Source organism: Alosa sapidissima, chromosome 14, assembly GCF_018492685.1.
Source record: "Alosa sapidissima isolate fAloSap1 chromosome 14, fAloSap1.pri, whole genome shotgun sequence".
Taxonomy (NCBI): Eukaryota; Metazoa; Chordata; class Actinopteri; order Clupeiformes; family Clupeidae; genus Alosa; species Alosa sapidissima.
In genome coordinates this window covers 17,577,932-17,588,434 of record NC_055970.1, presented here as the reverse complement: position 1 = coordinate 17,588,434, position 10,503 = coordinate 17,577,932, and the positions used below count along the sequence as shown (strand labels likewise).

General features: G+C 40.2%; 1 long non-coding RNA gene across 1 annotated transcript; it reads right to left on the bottom strand.

Annotated features, from left to right (window-relative positions):
- Positions 1 to 8,362: 8,362 nt before the first annotated feature.
- LOC121681779 lies at positions 8,363 to 9,891 on the bottom strand. The gene is made up of 2 exons (XR_006022281.1): positions 9,608 to 9,891; positions 8,363 to 8,922 (listed from the first exon to the last, which is right to left on the bottom strand). It is a non-coding gene; the product is annotated as an uncharacterized LOC121681779 (long non-coding RNA).
- Between the last annotated feature and the right edge of the window lie 612 nt (positions 9,892 to 10,503).

The window sequence follows — 10,503 nt, the reverse complement described above, 5'->3', positions numbered from 1 at the left end:
TGTTTTCCACTAATATCGCTGCATTTGATATTTATGGCATGCAAGTATGTAAGTGGTAAACACTGGCTTGACTTGGCCCAGGGGCCTTGAATTGTACATATGTGCTGTAGACACGTGATGAATTACGGGCTACAACTTTGGCATATGCTGTGCTTGGTTAAATCCCTATGTTTCTTTCTTTTTTGATCTAACTTAAATTAAAATGAATTATATATAATTCTCCTGTGGTTAGCTGCATTACAGAATCAGTTTGTATGCCTCCATAGTTGGTTACATTAATTGGATTTGTCTTACTCATTCGGTCCCTGGCTAACTTGCTGTCAGTATTGACTCAGTTCCCTTTGGAAGTTTGCTCTAGCTGGCTTAAGGATGACTGCCTCAGCATATCTGCTATCGCCATACATTTTTCTTTCCTATCAACTTCATAGCCTGTAATGGTCTTGTTCACCTCCACGGAATTGATAGATGCCTTGGGGATCTGGCATTATTCATCTGAAATGGCAGAGGTACTGTGCTAATAACTTATGATTGACAGTGATCTTTAGAACTCACACTTGCTTTCACGGAAACTTGGCTGCTTTCATCCTTGCCTATGGTAACTGGTTCAGCTAGAACCTCTCCACAGACTAAAGAGTCCCTGGCCACTTAGGTAATTTCTGTATGCATTAGTGAGAAATTAGATGAATCGTGGACTAGAACTGGGCATCATCAACATTTGTGTACAGCTACAAGTGAATAGTTTCTGAAAGAAAGATTATTCAAAACACTGACTCCGCGGCATTGGAGGGGGTTTGGAGTTGATGACCACGGCCACAGCTCTGCATGCGCAAATGCGGTGGTATCTGAGCCATCTCATATTTCCATGTTCAGGTTACCATGGTAATGCCATTCTTCAACTGAACATAACAGTGTGCCTCTTATGACCTTATTGATTTTAGAGGAGTGTAGTTTCCTGAATTGGTTGAATCTCCTCTCATTAAAACACGAGTGCTGTGGCCACTGTGCCATAGGGACATTGTTAATTATCATAAATAGAGATGCATATTTAAATAGAGTGAGCTGTGGGCTGTGGTTATTTCACTAGCCCTCACCTGGTATAAAGTCTAAAAATAAAGATATTTGAGGCTATCCACAAAACTTCCCATCTGAAGCAGTGGAAAGGTCATACATATAACATTGACAAAAGGAGGGACACTTTTTGTAATTAACGTGCCTCTGTTTATGTGTCTGAAGTGAGAAGACATTGTTTTATTAGCCATTTGGTATCTGCCTTCCCCTCACACTCCCTCCTCTCCTAGATCTTAGATCCCAAATGTATTTGTTGAAATTGGAAAATGATATATTCAAACATATTCATGTTAAGTATAATTTGTACATTTGATGGTCTCAGTGCGAGAACTACAAAGGTCTAAGACTTGTAGAACAGTAGCGTAAATATATATATGATATCTTGAGACATTGTGCCACTCTGAAGGGATACTCCCACTACCTCTTACTACCATGATCAGAAGATCTCCCTAGCTCAAAGGTCTCCAGATGTAAATAGTGTCTCCATGTTAATTTCTTTTTGATACCTAATTTAAGAGTATCTTTATTCTGGTTGGATACTTTGTACTTGGATACAAAGTGTCTTTGTTACTGGTTGGAAAGTGATTGTTTCTTTGATTTGATGCTGCTCCTTAGAGCTCCCACACCCGATGTGTGTAGCCATATCTTTGCCAGGAATGCTATACCATATTTGTTGTCTATTTCAAATTGGTTGTTGTACTGCAGCTTAGTGCTTTATTCCTGATTAGCTTATTGATTGTGTTTCTAACAGTGATTAATTGTAGTGTGTGAGTTCCTGTCATTACAATGAATTGTAATGTTAACTATTAATCCGTTTCATTGCTTTTCTAAAACTATTGGCATCCATTATGGAGGGAATCTGTTTATTAGGTTTTTATTGGGTGACACAATTTGTTCTAGTTAAACTATGAGTGTCCCTGCTGAACCTCAAACCAGTCTGTCCCTGAACTAAGAACAGCTGAGTATCAGAGTTGGATCCTTTATGATTTCTGGAGCAGTATCTTGCTGATTACTGGACAATAGCTAATTGCCACCAGTATATCTAGTGACTACCCATTATATAGGAACATTGGAGTTAGATTGGTCAAGAGATTATTCTAATTTAAAACAATCTCATCAGGGCATTGGGTAAAACAGAATACACATTAACATTAACACTTACAGTAGGTCACAACAGGCCCAGACCTAGTGAATTCCCTCATGGGCGTCGGCACTTTTTATAATTGTTAGTTTGGACACCCCCCCCCCCCCCACACACACACACACACACTGCCATGCAAGAGATCAGTGTTTTAAAACTGTTTGTGTAATATCTTAGACGTCCATGTCAAATCTATTCCACTTGATTACAAATGCTACAATGCAACTCCATCTCATTCTCATGTTTTCATTGCTATTGTACAGTACCTCCTCACAGCATGCATACTGTACGGACACACGCACACACACAAATGAGCGGTCAAATTCTAGCTGCTGAGGTAGCCGTTGGAAGATATAGGCTACAGATCAAAACACTTGCGAAAGCCTTCTTGTTTTGATTACAGCGGCGCTAGGTTAAATCTGTGTTTAAGTCAATAAACATTGCTAACATTAGTGAAAAGTTTTTGTGAGTGCTACTTTGTTAATATTTGAGAAACTGTGAGTAAGGGGCTGCGACCGCACTGGCTGCTGAAGTGCCAGGAGGGCGCACCAAATTAACTTCAGAAACAATCTTTAAGATAACGGTATTGAGATTGGCCCGAAGTAACGGCACACCGGGAATCCTCCCGAAGCTCCCGATTAGCCACTCCAGGCCTGCATTCAAAACATTAAAGAAATGTATTGTATTGCAACCATTGGCGGAGTAAGAGGGTGGCTTCGGGGGTCTCAAGCCCCGAATCTTTTTTCAAAAGCCCCGTATCTTTTTTTTGTATGTGTTTTCAATTTCCAACGATTCTAATTTCTAATTTAACTTCCCCTTGGTTTCTCTATTGGAGGCTACTATTACTGAGCGAATAGGCTATCCCTTATTTTCAAAGCCCATTATTGACAGATAATCTGATTTCCCAAACGATGAGTTCAGGCAATGTCAGAGCCGAGATGTAGCGGTTTACGTCATAAACCTGGCAGGAAAGTTCAGAGCGGGCAGTCAGTTTAAAGAGCAAGCCAAACTACTGTCAAGACATTAGGCAATTAGGCTACTGTAGCTTAACCTGACCCTAGCCAGATGAATATCGTTCCGCTTAGCTCCGCCTAGCTTCACTCACATCCATCTGGGACCTCTTCCATTGAGAGTGATTTCTCCAACCAACTTTATGGTTTAGCCAATCAGGACGCAGGGCGGGAGTTTCATAGATGTGACATAGCGTAGAAGCGACTGTGAGTCTGTTATTAGCGTCACGGGTTGGCTTCGATGTGAGTGGTTGAAGTAGCACGTCAATAGATGACGGACAAGTGTCTTATTCAATCATATGCAAGCATTTTTTGATTAGGCCCAGCCTTCTGAAGCAACACTTCAATGGATTGGTTCCAGATGGATGAGTGGAGCTAGGCGGAGCGAAATTCATCTGGCTATTGCCAGGTTAACTGTAGCCTACCCCGGAATACAAAAATAAACTTCAGAAAGACAGAAAGTTTGTTGTAGCCTACTGTATTCATGGAGTCTCAATGACCGAATCAGTAGATTTACCTGTTGTCAGTTCGTTCAATTCATTTATTGTAGGCTAGTAGCCTAGACAAATATGAAACGGAGATGTAACGTGGCTACCGGCGGGATTTTGAACTTGCATGTTTCATGCATTTAGGTTAGGTTAGGCTACTTTCACTTTCTAGAGTGCGCATTAATTACGTAAAAGATGCTTCATACCAAAACAACGATCAAACATTATCAAATGTATCATGACGTGTTGTCACAAAGACTTACTCCAATTAGAAAATCGAAACCAAAATCATGTAAGTGTAAGTGTTCTCTCATTGACTCCTGTAGGCCTATAAGGAAAATGCGATTTCAGTTTGTAAAATCTACCCCCCCCCCCCCCCTTCCCAACTGAATTATTCCCCGTATGTGAAGCACTGAAGGGGGGAATTCCCCCCCATTTTGAAAAATGGATTTTAAGCCCTGGATTAAACTTAGCTTCATGTGTTCCACTGAACATTATAACAAGTGGGTTCACAATGTGTGGGGCTGTGCTAAACCTGACCATAAGGCTACTTTGGCCAGAGTTCAAAGTTAAAATGTATTGAGACAAGGTAGCATCCCATCAGGGTTATCTCAGAATAGTATACTAGCCTATAATATACAAACCATAACTCAAAAAATGCTTAATTAACTAAGTGCCTGCTGATCAGATAGGCTATGCCTATAGACCCCTCTTGAAAGACCCAAAGTGCCAGTCAGATATACCTTGAGTCTCACATTTTTAAAGTCTCAATGTGTCCATTAGTTTACACAGAATTCACTAGAAGTCATTATTTAAGGGGTTATTTTTTAAAATGTTCTGCCGGGGGTGCATGCCCCCCGACCCCCCTAGCCTTCCTGTGTGTGACACTGGGCTAAGCCCCCAATGTTTCAAATGTCTGGCTCCGCCCCTGATTGCAACTGCATGCAAATTACAGTTACCTAGGCCTATATCATGAGGTTATTAAAGCTGGTTCCGAATTATCATTGAATCAAAGGCTACAATCTGTTCAAATGTACCAAAATTCAGGCCCCAGCTGTGGCGCAACTGGCTGGGGCACCTGCACCGCATGCCGGCGACCCGGGTTCGATTCCCTCCCCGTGGTCCTTTTTCCTGGATCCCACCCCGACTCTCTCTTTTGTGTGTTACAATACATATCACAAGCTAAACAAACGGGTGTACGCCATGGCCGAGAATTTCTGGATTAAATGGACAGTGTTCCAGATAATGAATCAGAACAGCCTGTTATTGTTGCATTACAACAGAGAGAACACAAACCTGACTGACTTACAGGATGGAGTTTTGGAGTTTAATTTGGAAAATAGCTTTCCTGAGAGCGCATCTGCACATTCAGCTTCACGAGATAAGCAAGCTAACATGTCAGTTAACTATCTTACATTAGCATAACATTGTTAGTCATTTGATTGTGTTGTCAAACCGAGTTCACATTAGTCAATTAGCTCCCCACATCTGAGATGAGGCAGAGGGAGTAGAGATGCATACAGTACATGCTGTTTCAAGGCCATGAACAGATTTTTTTCCCATTAAAACGTTTAGAAATATGTACCTTTGAATAGCTAGGGGAATCTTTAGGAGTTAATCAATGCTGGAGTGCATCTTTAAGAAAGACTTACCATCATCAATAGGTCTGTGGATGAATAACTTTAAAAGACTATGAGGGCTATATACTATCCACATTTAACCAGTGATGTCTAACATTTGGGAAATCAATGACTGCACAGTCCCATCTCATGCGGCACAGACATATTATACATAAAACAGCTTTTGAAAATGGATTTATCAGGCATAATGAGGATAAATAAAAATATTAATACCAATTCACATCACACAGAGGGTGACATTCAGTTCCAAGGCAACATGCCCTTTGATGGTAGCTGATTGGAAACAAACGCTGCCTGTTGAGAACATCATGTTAAATGTCATACAACCGCTGAGCGGTAATTTATATTTAAGTATGTATACTGCCAAAAGGATAGGTTGGGCATTGAAATATGGTCCAATACAGTACAAGAGTGACATTTCAAAAGACACTTCTGGAATATCAATGCAGAGAAGAACTGAACTGTGTGTGCCAGTTGTTGAGAGACACTGACTGGGCTTAACCCAAATGGTAGAGAAAATTAGTAGGGACAATTAAGCATGGCTCTGTTGTTGAGCACTTTCTCTCTTTAGTCAACACAAAAACACAACGACATGTGTGAGAGTGACTAAGATACTGAAGGAGATAGTCAAGGACCAAGTAGATGCTGGTTTTGTTTGTTAGTTTTGTTTGTTTGTTAGAGGGGATGCATCCCCTCTATTGAAATCCGACTTCTTATTGCATTGCATGTAAATGCAATGGACTATTATCACTGTTCTTCTTATCTGTTATTAGAGTGCATGAAAATGCACTCTACTGTTATCCGATTTTTTCTTATTATTATTATTCCGCTGACTTTTTTGTGTGCGTTTAATACAGCTTCAACCGTTTAACTTAGAGACTTCATTCAAACTGTGTTGCGTAGGTCTTACTTATGTGACTTCAACTTTGTAACTTGTATACTTTTTAAACTATTAATTAAAAACTACTAAAATTTCCCCATTGACTTAACATTAGATTATGACATCACAATAGAGCAATTAGAATCATATGCCAGGTGTTCAGGCCACCTGGAGCAACTGTCTCTGGCTTTTAGCATACAATGGAGGGCTCGAGTGTGTGGGTGCGCTCCACGCTGAAACATGAAGTGGAACGAGAGCAGAAACATGGCTTATCTCCCAACAAATGTGGCTGCCTTTTAAAAGGGAACATATGACCTGCAAAACCGCAGCTTTGGTGGTGCAGGAAGCCGGCGCTGCAGTGAGCCTCCATCGGGGCCAGCTATTCCAAACCGGAGCGGAATTCACCATATTCACACGGCGGCCATCTTGTTTTGACGTCATGCTCAGGGGTGGGAAGTTCGAGTTCTGTACGGTTGTGTGTGTTGTGGATTGTATCAGTTATGAATATGTCTGCTGTGTGCCTGGGTGTAATTCCTACTACAAAAGACGGGAAAAAGACAAAACACGTTCGTTCCACCGGTTCCTGACAGACACCAGATTGAAGAGAGTGGATTTCAAAAATTAGAAGAGACATCGGTACATTTTTCCAGGTAAGTGCATAATTATCTAGCTAGCCAACCGGTTAGCTTAACCCCAGGCTAATGTTAGTTATAAAGATAGCCACTGTGTAACATTATCATGCTACTTGTTAGATCAAACGCAAACATGATGTCGTTTTATTTATGTATGGTAACGTTACGATGATGCCTTGATAGAAATGCCACGTCTCAAGCAGTAAGCTTGTCTTTTGCTGACTTCAGGGAAAGCCCTGGTCATTGTATGTAGGCTAACTTTGAACGGGCAGGCTGTTTGTTGTTCGTGGAGATTAACGTTACGTCCAACACAAACGTTTGTGCCAAACATTTCACTGAGCAGTGTTTTGTGCACCATGATGAGGCTGGAAAAACGTGCCTCCTGCCAGGAAGTGTCCTGTTCGCTTGGACAAAAACGACTCATAAAAGACCAATGCGAAATAGAGGGAGAGAGGTCAGTTAGTGAAAATTGTTTCACACGTCTCCTAATGTCATGTTTAACCTAGGTCTGTCACAAAGAGTTGATTTATTCAGTTGTGCAAGAACTAATGTTTTATTATTACATACACAGCAATGAACCTGCTGGAGAGACAGAAGATGCCAGTGTAAGCTTAGACCTCGCTGGAGTTGACACTGGGTAAGACACTTATAAAGTATTTCCTATGTCCATCTTGCAAAATATCCCACAGCTGCTGCATAAGACATAGGCTATGTGTAGCAGCAGGGTATAACATGTAATCTCCATTAATGAAACAAATTCACTGTAGTAGGTTACATGGTATACTATACAACTTACGTGATACACATGCAGTTGGAACTGAACGTTTTTGATTTGTTATTGTCTCCTATAGTGCAGACCAAGTTGTTAAGCCAGCACCCCACTCTGACCATGACTATGCTGAACTCTCGGTCACTGGAAGAGCAGCTAGAAGCAGCACGGAAGGAGATTGCCCGCCTTACGCAGGAGAATACCATCCTCAAGACATCCTGTTTCAGCTTGAAGCAAAAATGATTCGAAGTTCTTGACATTCTTCACTGGATTTCGGGTGAATAATTATCCAACATGAAGTCTTTTTCTACAGTGTTGTTACTATAGTACTTTCTACAGTATTAGCAATACTTTGGACACAAACTCATACAGTAATTTATTTTCCTTGTGCATTAACATTGTGCTGATCTCTGTATTGTACAGTAAAAAATAAAAGGCGGCGATTTTCTGTTTTCTTCTATTCTATACTTAAATATATATTTTTATAGGACTGAGACACAGATCATTGTTCTTGTCCCTTCAGCCAATGGCAAAGGGCATGTTTTTTGCATCTTTTAGGCATGGAGTTATGTCGGTCATGACATTTCACATTCTTAACTGGAAATTAAATAAACTGAATAGATTCTAAAGCAACACAATGTAGTTATTTTACTTGTAATGCATTTAAACTTTGGCTTTAATGTTGATGCTACATTAGCTTACAACATGGACATCAATAAGGTGAACACAGTAGCTACAGATGAAGAAATACATTTTTAATGATAAAGTTTATGTACATAACAATGGGGCTGTGGCCACTTAAGACAGCATCAAAGTGCACTCTCTCCAGATAGTAATCCTCCTGGCACATTACAAAAAAAAAATTAAACCATTTTGCTCCTGTAAGAGCCATCTGTCCCATGACTTGTGAGTGATATTCATGGTCATGCTTGAAGGAAAAGGTTCTATCCACTGTTCTTCTCAGGTATGAGCAGTTTGACTCTTGGTTTGGGCATTTGATTTCAAGTAGGCCATGGCCATAATCTTTTTTTACTTAAGTGTGACAACTGTAGGTCTTGTTGGATTTGACCTTGTTAATTTTTAAGAGTGACAGGTTTGGGCCCTAGGCCTAATTCTCAAGAAGGGATGTGCCAAGTTTGGGGTAAGGAGGTCTTACATTTGGTTAGGGGGACTGATTTGTATCCTAATTTAGAGTAATGAGCAAGAGTATACAGGAGGCCAACAAGGTGTGAGCAGTGCCCGAGACGTGCTTCACAGGCACAGCTGGTTTGTTGAATCCGCTGATCAATTCAACCTGAAAAAAAAAGAAAATATATTTAAAACTAGTTCATGGCTAAGTATTTATGCAAAGCCTGTTGCTCAGACCACACACCAAGTGTTAAGTTCATCTTGGGAAAAATATATATAGTATGCTAATTTGACATCATTAGCCTGTACCCTGTAAGCTGGCTCATTTTTAAACATACTGGGGTATGCCTTCGCCCTGACCCTGACAATATTGGCATTAGTCCCACCCTCCTTAACCCTGACTGAAAGCAGAACATAACTTGCATTAGTAGACAACTTTGACTTTGTTAAATCTCCGCGAAAATAAGCCAATAAAATGAAAGGATAAACAGGGAGATAAGCTACGACGTGGGTTGCACACAAAAAAACATAAACTATAGCCTAGTTTGGTTAGGAAGACAGCCTGACCGGCTAACAGAGTATTCTACTGTGATACAAGAAGTTTACATCTTGAATCTGTCGGCAGTTTAAGGCTAACGATAACACTTAGAAGCTACGTTACCTAGAGCTCAAAATTCAATAGTATATCCACGTTAAATGGTCTCATGGCTACTAAAATCAGGCTGGTTTAAATGCAAGCCTGAGTTGTTCTGAACAGAAATGATAGACAAGGCCGTGCCTTTATACAGGTTTATCGGTGCAACCCAGTTAATGAAGTGGTATTAAGTTAGCAGTTAGCCATATCGTCTTACCTTTAACATCGTGGATATAACGTTCAATCCAGTTGCTGTATCCTTTTTTCTTAATTCATTTAGAGGTGCTGACCTGTTCATCTGTCCATGTTTCGATTTCTTGGCATGTCAAGGCTGGTAGATAGGTTACGTTTTTGGACCATCTTGCCATATGTAATTGGGCTAATCACAAACACCGGACAGCTGACAGTTTTTGAGCTATTATGTTTGGACTTCCCCAGAGGATTCCCACCCTGAGCATGACGTCATAGAAAGATGGCCGCCGTGTGAATATGGTGAATATGGCTGTATTAAGACTATAGATCCTGTTCAACTGCTTCCTGTGCCCAAAACTGTTTCAAAATAAAAGTCCCTTTAAACTATCAAACTTTTTAACTGTTCAACTGTTATCAACTGTTTAACTGTTCAACTGTTTGTCAACTATGACTCCCATCAACTGTATCCTCTGCCTTAAACTGTTTCAAAATAAAAGTCCTCACTAGCTAGTTAGCATCATTAACATAGTTAGCATTTTAGCATAACTGCTAAAAATGATTAGCCAAGTTAGCTGAGTCACGTGGTTAGCATAGTTAGCATGTTAGCATTTTAGTAAAACTGCTAAGCCTTTAAACTATTTGTCTATCAACACGCATTAAACTTTCAGTCTGTCAACAACTTTTAAACTATCTACATTTAACTTTTAAACTGTCTACTTCTAAACTATCAACTTTTATTAAGCTATGCTATGTCTGTCCTAGCTTCATTTTCATGCACTTGTAATTCCCTGGAATTACATTCTCTAGTTATTATTCTTCTTCCGACCAAATTTGACGTTTAATGACACTAAAACCACTGAACCGTTTGACGTCATTCAAACACTTCTACAAAGGTTGTAACGGACAATTGTACAAAGTCAT